This window comes from Eubalaena glacialis, chromosome 16 (assembly GCF_028564815.1).
Source record: "Eubalaena glacialis isolate mEubGla1 chromosome 16, mEubGla1.1.hap2.+ XY, whole genome shotgun sequence".
Lineage (NCBI taxonomy): Eukaryota > Metazoa > Chordata > Mammalia > Artiodactyla > Balaenidae > Eubalaena > Eubalaena glacialis.
Genome location: NC_083731.1, coordinates 2,941,364 through 2,948,016, shown reverse-complemented (window position 1 = coordinate 2,948,016; position 6,653 = coordinate 2,941,364). Strand labels below are relative to the sequence as shown.

Here is a 6,653-nt window from a genome sequence, read left to right as displayed (position 1 = left end):
CTAAAGTAATCTTGGTTAAAAAAGAAAAATATCCATCTCAAGAGATCTGTCACACAGAGCTGTGGATGCCGTTACTGAATGCAAAACAGCAAAAGATGTCTTAAAATTATAGGCATCCTGGTCCTAGGGCTGATGTGCATGGATCTGGGACCCAGCAGAGGGGGAGAAGGAGTGGGGACCTCTCAGCTTTTCCAGGCTCCGTGCTCTTCCCTCATCTCGTTCCCCCAGAGCTTGGGTGACTGCTGCCAGCCGGCCGGGGTCGTGGAGGTGGGATACCCAGAAAGATGGGGAGAAGGGGCAAGTACCAACTAGGGAAAAGATTCTGGGGCTCCTTCTTTGTACAGGAAGTCCCCTACATATGAACGGGTTCCGTTCCAAGAGCGCATTCGTAAGTCCAGTAAAGTTAGCCTAGGTACCTAACACAATCGGCTCTAGAGTACTGTACTGTAATAGGTTTATAATACTCTTCACACAAGCAATACATAAAAAAAACCACTAAAAATAAAGAAACCATTTTTCATCTTACAGTACAGTACCTTGAAAAGTACAGTAGTACAGTACAACAGCTGGCATACAGGGGCTGGTAGCAGTACCAGCTACATCACCGCTAGTTTTACGCTTGCTTCTGGACATCCTCGGCTAGAAATAAAGATATTGTACTACTGTACTCTCTACAGTACTGTACAGTACAGTACACAAAAGCACAACCACTTGTAGAGGATGCACGGACGTGACAACGTACGCCATACACAGGAACTAATTTACGTGATTGGACATGCGAACGCAAGTTCACATCTTTGAAAGTTCACAACTTGAAGGTTTGTATGTAGGGGACTTACTGTACTTTAATTGTAGGTTTACAAGGGGTTACAAAAATTATGCCTAGAGGCCTCTGATACCCACAGGCCAGTTTCCTCTATGGTTAGATATCACATAACCACACTGCAATATCCAAACCAGGAAATGTACGTTGCTGCAATGTGCTAGGTGCCATGTCATCATCTGTGTAGATTTCTGTATAGGACTACTCCCTCACTAGACAGATCTCCCACTGCTGCTCCTTTCTGTCACACAAAGAGCTGTGGCAGGAACAGAGGTGGAGGGTAGAGGCAAGAAGGGGGCCCAGAAACTGCTCGTCTTCGTGGATACAATAGTTTTCATACGGCATGGCACCTGCTTCTGATAAGCCACAGCCCCATGACTAAACACGTCCTGCATACTTACCCTATAAGAGAAAGAGAAGAGCCTACAACAGGCTCTTTCTGATCGACACAGTCAGACAGTGTTACCCTGAGAGAAATGGTGGGAAGAGTGTTGACGTGGATAATAGTACCTTGATTAAGAGAAGATTCCAGGGTACCACCAGGAGAGGCAGGTGACGGTGCTGGAGGGGAGGAGATTGGTTAATGATGCATGTTGTTGTTTTGGGTCCCCAGGCCCCGAAAGGTGTGCGTACTAACGTAAAACACAAGACCAAATTACTTGTATTGTTATCTACATATGTACTAAACCACCTGTTTGTCCAGCACCACTAAATGAAGTTGCCCCTCATGAGAATAAGTTGCCTAGACAAGTAAAGGTGAATACACCTTTAACACCTGGTGTATTCATTAGACCACTTAATGGAAATTTTTCTAAACTGAAATGTAAATCTCTCTGCTTCTTAAACAATATACCTCTTACTGAAATACACATTTCTTGTTGGCACACTCTGTGCTGGAAAGAACATCACCCCACTGTGTTTTTCAAAGGAACTAAGTTCTGGTAGCACTTCTGCGTCCATTGAGCTGAGTTGCTAACAGCCACATAGGCTCATCAGTTCCCTTGCTCTTGAGGGTTGCTGTTTTGATCTAGAACCACCTAGAACCATCTAGAACAAACGACTCTGCGCTCCCCCCCCCCCCCGACCCCTGCCCTCACTAGAGCAGCTTCTCCTTTATCTTACTATTTATTTTGTGGTATTAGAGACCTGCCTAAGACTTTGTTTGAGAATAGGACGTGTTGATGAGAAATATTTTGAAAACCAACAGATCAGACGATCTCTTTATGATCCTGTGAATCTACTTTGCCCTCAGCTAGGGCTCACAGCTGGAATATCGAGGTTCTCTAGGATTTTAAAGATTTTCCCAGTAGATATTGCAGCTGCTCATCACTCGGTCTCTCCCACGTGCTGTTAGTGATTTCTGGAGGGAACAGGATTCCAGCCAAAGACAACGGTCTGGCCCTGCCCCCTCCCCCCAGACCACAGACTCTGCTCTGAGCAGCGTTCCATTTCCCTCTCACAAGGAAGGTAAAGATCCCTCCATAAACATTGAGCTTCAAATCACTGGAGACAAAATATGAACTGCTTGAACAAACAGTCAGGAAGTATCCAAGACTTGATTTTTTGGAAAAATCCCCCCCATTGGCCCAGAGTGGAATGAGGAAACACCATGGTTGATGGATAAGGAGACATAGCTGTCTTTCTGTAAAATGAACAGATTCTCGGGTGACGTCACGCGCCCTCCACGGCTCCCCTCCTCCAGGACGGAGCTCTCGCTCTGTTCTGTCTGTGCCTGTTCACCCAACAGCACTGTACACACCGTCGTCTGTCTCTTTATTTTAAAAAAAAATCTCAGGTGAAGCAACTAGCACCTCCTCTTGCAGCTTCATTTCCTCGTTTGTTGATGCAACAGAAACAAGCCTCTGAATGTTATAGTTTAACAGAATCCCAGGCATACATAATATTAAAAATTATATCTTTGATGTTATGAGATTAAAGCTCTGGCCCACTCCCTGGATAATGGATCATATAATTATATTTCCTTTGAAACTCTTGTGTAATATTTCAGATTCTAAATAACACCCTCACCCATGGCCTAAATCAATGGGGAAGTATTAATAGCCAGGAAAATCAGTAATGGAACCATCCTTAAAAAGTATATATAGGAAAGCTTTATTTCTGCCGGGTAAGCCTTTAATTCGGACATGGTCTTTCACTGAAAGTAAAATTATGGTCCAAATGGTCAGGAAAACAAATTGTCCATGTGTGCTTTTGCTGGTCCACAGAAAGAAATAGGTTAAGGGTGACAGCTTTGGATGCTCTAAAATAATTAACTTTTTAAACTCATAAATTCTTATTTTATGGCTGCCTACAGATTAATCAACATCTGTTTAAAAGTGGAATTTTGCAAACCTGCCTCATTAACATTGTAAGATTTTATATCTTTACCAAAATTCTTTCCATCCACTTTCTAAGCCGATGACAAAACTGTTCTATGGATGGTGGGCCTTGCACTCTGTTCCACTCTGAGGCTATTAAAGAATATTTTTAAAAGTTATATTTATCTTTTTTCCTCCCCAAAATGACAAAGAGCATCTTTGGTATTCTATGGTGTTATTTCGTATTTATAAATGACAAGATTATTCAGAGTTGCTTGCTGTCTATCAAAGATTAACCATCCAATCAGGGAAGACTGTGACCGAATTCGGGAGAAAAGCGATGACATTGCAATTCGGTGACAGTGGCCGTGAGACTCACCAGGCCCCCTAGCTTGTCATCGGAGCACGTCGCTCCCCGAGGTCTACCCCCTGCCCTGTTCTCCTGTGGGGCTTCCTGGTCAACCAGCTTCTCAGCTCCCTCAGGTCACAAGGTCTGCGCTAACCACAGCGCCAGGCCACTCTCGCTGTCAAGCTTTGCCAGCCCACACGTGACCCCTGTGCAGACCAACGCAGAGATGGCACCTGGGACCGGCGGCAGATGGAGATACATGTCTATGAATTTGGGGTTCCTGCAAACACAAGAACCAAGAACAGCCCCCAAGAGAAAACGCAAGTGAGAGTTACTTTCGAGGTGAGAATGGGCAGTTGGCAAGAGCCGTCCAATGACTGATGCTTGAAAAAAAGAGAGAAAAGGCCATGTTGCTAGCCAGTCCCAGGAGGGAAGAAGCGCCATGGTGGCTGATGCCCACCCCAGGTCTCCCTCTGAGCAGCGTGGCCTTCCGTGTAAGGGGGCCCTCCCCAGCCCCTCCTCGACTCCCCGGGAGAGGGAACCCCATCCACGCTCCTCTTCCTCCTCATGGATGCCAGCTTTCAATGGATACCCGGCCTGTACCCGGCCCTGAGTTGGCCCGTCACCTGGGCTGCCACCTGCACAGTCTCCTGCCATCCTCACCACCATCTCACAAAGAAGCAGAGCTCCTCATCCGCCTTCACAGAGGCAGAGACTCAGAATGTAAGTAACATGTCTGTGGTCACATGACTCCAAATCCGTGTCAGAACCAGTAAAAACTCAATGGCTGCCTGACAGCAGAACTGCCTGCCACGTTCTGAGCTCAGACACTGAGGCTTCCTTGGTCCTCAGGGCGAATCTTCTGGTCACCAGCTGCCACCAGAGACTTCAGCCACCAGGGACGCCGCGCACACCTTTGAACGCAAAGGAAGTCTAAATACCCGTCTTCATAGTCTTTATCCAGATAACCTCTTTGTCTCAACAATTCTCAGCCATTAGTTAAGTTGCACGCCTTCACGGACATAAAAACATTCATAAAAAATTATGGACTTAATTTCCCACTTTGACCATTGGATAAAAAACACGTGAAATTCTAACATTTTTTGCATTCAAATGTACTCTTCTTAGGGGCAGGACAGGAATAAAGATGCAGACGTAGAGAATGGACTTGAGGACGCGGGGAGGGGGAAGGGTAAGCTGGGACGAAGTGAGAGAGTGGCATGGACATATGTACACTACCAAATGTAAAATAGCTAGCTAGTGGGAAGCAGCTGCATAGCACAGCGAGATCAGTTGGGTGCTTTGTGACCACCTAGAGGGGTGGGAGGGAGACACAAGAGGGAGGGGATATGGGGATAGATGTATACATATAGCTGATTCACTTTGTTATAAAGCAGAAACTAACACACCATTCTAAAGCAATTATACTCCAATAAAGATGTTTAAAAAAAAAAATGTACTCTTCTTTCTAGATGTTAAAGATTACAAGCAGACAAACCTGAGTCCAAGTGTAACCTGAACAATAAAAGACCCGTCGCAGCTCCCTTGGCTCATTGTCTGAAGTGCTGCGTTTGTTAACCGGCTTTGATTTGCAGTCACCTTACAAACTCAGACCCTTACAAGGTACTGAAAATATTTGTTCTTATGTGCTTGGACACGTTTCTTTCTTTCTTTCTTTTTTTTTTTTGTTGCGCAATGGTATGACTATATTTATTGTGCCTGGGAGGCAAGGTGAGGGAGAAATCTCAACAGACAGAAGGTGGGAAAAGTCTGGAGTCCCCTGTAAAAGTCAGGAAGGTCTCTGCTGGACCCATCACAGAATATGAGAGGCGGCCAATAGATCATTCCCTTTGTTTCTCCCCTGGCCTTCTTGAGCTTCTCGAAGTTCTTCAGGATGATGTCGTAGAACACAGTATAAGCCTTGCGGATCTCCATGACCACCAGCCGGATATCCCAGTACTCTGCGTCATCCAGCTGGTGCACCCGTCGCCGATAACACCCACGTGGGGCTGCTTAGCTGCTTTGGTCATGGCATCAGAGCGCTCAGAGAAATATTTGGAGATTTGAGTGTGGAAGCCTTCCGGCTTGCTGTGAAGGGTGGTCGTCAGCTCAAACACCTTCTCCTGGACAGCCACTCCAACACTGTTCCCATCCTCAATCCGAGATATCTGCAGCTGCAGCCAGGTGGTGACCAGGTTGAGCTTCTCAGCGACATCCTTGATCGCAGGCTTCAGGCGCTGCAGGAGGACCACGATCTTCTCATTGCAGTTCACTGGGCCACAAAGAGGACCCCTGTCTTCATCTTCCTCTTTCTTCTTTTCATCCTTGCCTTCCTTCTCCTGCTGTTTCTTCCGCTGCTGCTTCTCTTTCTCCTTGACTGGACCAGGCCCTGGGACGTCCAGGGGGCCTTCAGATTGCTCAGGTCGTCTTCATTGAGAGCTGGCTCCTTTAGAAATGCATCCAACTCAGAAATCTTCTTGGGGAAATAGCTCCCGAGCGGGTTCTCTGTCTTAGTACACAGGTCTTCACGGAACACAGCCACCTTGGCTTGGGCTTCGGGCAGGACCCTGAGCGTGGCCATGGCCGGGGCGGGGGTCTAGCGCCGCCCGCGAAGTCAGGACTGGGCACGGGGAAGGGAAAGCGAAAGCAGCACTCGCTCCCCTCCCCGCATGGCCCTCCTGGGGAGTCGGGGTTCTGGAGGAGGCGGGGTAGGGGGGGTGCAGACCGCAGAGAGGCGAGGAGCCGAGGGGCGCCGGGAGAGGACCCAGATGGGGCTCCCCCTAGAGCCGGAGAGGCACGTTTCCGGCGCCCCGCCTCCCCCGGCGCCCCGCCTCCCCCGGCGCCCCGCCTCCCCCGGCGCCCCGCCTCCCCCGGCGCCCCGCCTCCCCCGGCGCCCCGCCTCCCCCGGCGCCCCGCCTCCCCCGGCGCCCCGCCTCCCCCGGCGCCCCGCCTCCCCCGGCGCCCCGCCTCCCCCGGCGCCTCCCGTCTTTCCACTCGGACACGTTTATTTCAATCATAGTTTAGTAATGAAGTAAAGATGGAAAGAATTCCATTTGCCATTTTGGAATCTTGTTTCAAAGACGTTGAGGAAATTAGAATTCCAACATGATGAAAAGTTAACGTGTGTATCCCAAACGGTACATATCGTGTGAAACTTGGAAGG

General features: G+C 48.3%; 1 pseudogene; it reads right to left on the bottom strand.

The window, feature by feature from the left end:
• Nucleotides 1–3,625: 3,625 nt before the first annotated feature.
• On the bottom strand, nt 3,626–6,074 carry LOC133076668 (proteasome activator complex subunit 1-like; annotated as a pseudogene).
• Between the last annotated feature and the right edge of the window lie 579 nt (nt 6,075–6,653).